This window comes from Myotis brandtii, unplaced genomic scaffold (assembly GCF_000412655.1).
Source record: "Myotis brandtii unplaced genomic scaffold, ASM41265v1 scaffold503, whole genome shotgun sequence".
Classification (NCBI taxonomy): Eukaryota; Metazoa; Chordata; class Mammalia; order Chiroptera; family Vespertilionidae; genus Myotis; species Myotis brandtii.
In genome coordinates this window covers 244,112-245,089 of record NW_005369181.1, presented here as the reverse complement: position 1 = coordinate 245,089, position 978 = coordinate 244,112, and positions in this window count along the sequence as shown.

The window sequence follows — 978 nt, the reverse complement described above, 5'->3', positions numbered from 1 at the left end:
GGGGGGGGGGCAGTTGGGGGCAAGCAGGCCAGCAGGAAGGGGTTGTTGGGGGAGAGCAGGCTGGCAGGGGGGCAGGTGGTGGCGAGCAGGTTGGTGGGGGGAGGCAGTTGGGGCCCAGCAGTGCAGCAGGGGGAGCAGTTAGGGGTGATCAGGTCAGAAGGGGGGTGCAGTTGGGGTGATCAGGCAGGCAGGCAGAGAAGTTAGGGGTGATCAGACAGGTGAGTGGTTAGGAGCCAGCAGTCCCAGATTGCGAGAGGGATATCCAACTGCTGATTTAGACATCTAGCAGTCAAACATCCCCCGAGGGGTCCCGGATTGGAGAGGGTGCAGGCCGGGCTGAGGGACACTTCTCCCCCATGCACGAATTTTGTACCCTAGGCCACTGGTTTATATATATAAAAGCCTAAGTGACCATTATGACTGAAGAATCAGATGACCAGCTGGTATTTATGTCATGCACTGACCACCAGGGGACAGACTCAATGCAGGAGCTGGCCCCTGGTTGTCAGTGTGCTCCCACGGCCTACCTCACTCAGCCGGCCTACCTACCGCAGTCCCTCCCCCAGCCAATCGGTCTCAATCGGGACTGGGCAAGGGAGCCCTGATCTGTCAGGAGGGACCCCACCTGTGCGCTAATTTGTGCACCGGGCCTCTAGTATCTACACTAATAAAAGAGAAACATGGTAATTGGCGTACGACCGCTACCCTTTTCATTGGCTAATCAGTGAGTATATGCAAATTAACTGTCAGCCAAGATGGCGGCCGGCAGCCAGGCACTGAAGCGAGCACGAGGCTTGCTTGCTGCGGACTCCAACGTTCCCCGCCTAACTTGCCAGCCTCTCAGTTGCAACTCTAAGCAACTATATACTATGTTGCAAATAAGAAGCTAAACAAAACCCCAGAAAAGGGCTTCCATTCAGCCAGGCTCGGACCGCAACATTGTATCTATGTTTTCAGCAGCGAGGCCCCAGAGCTAAA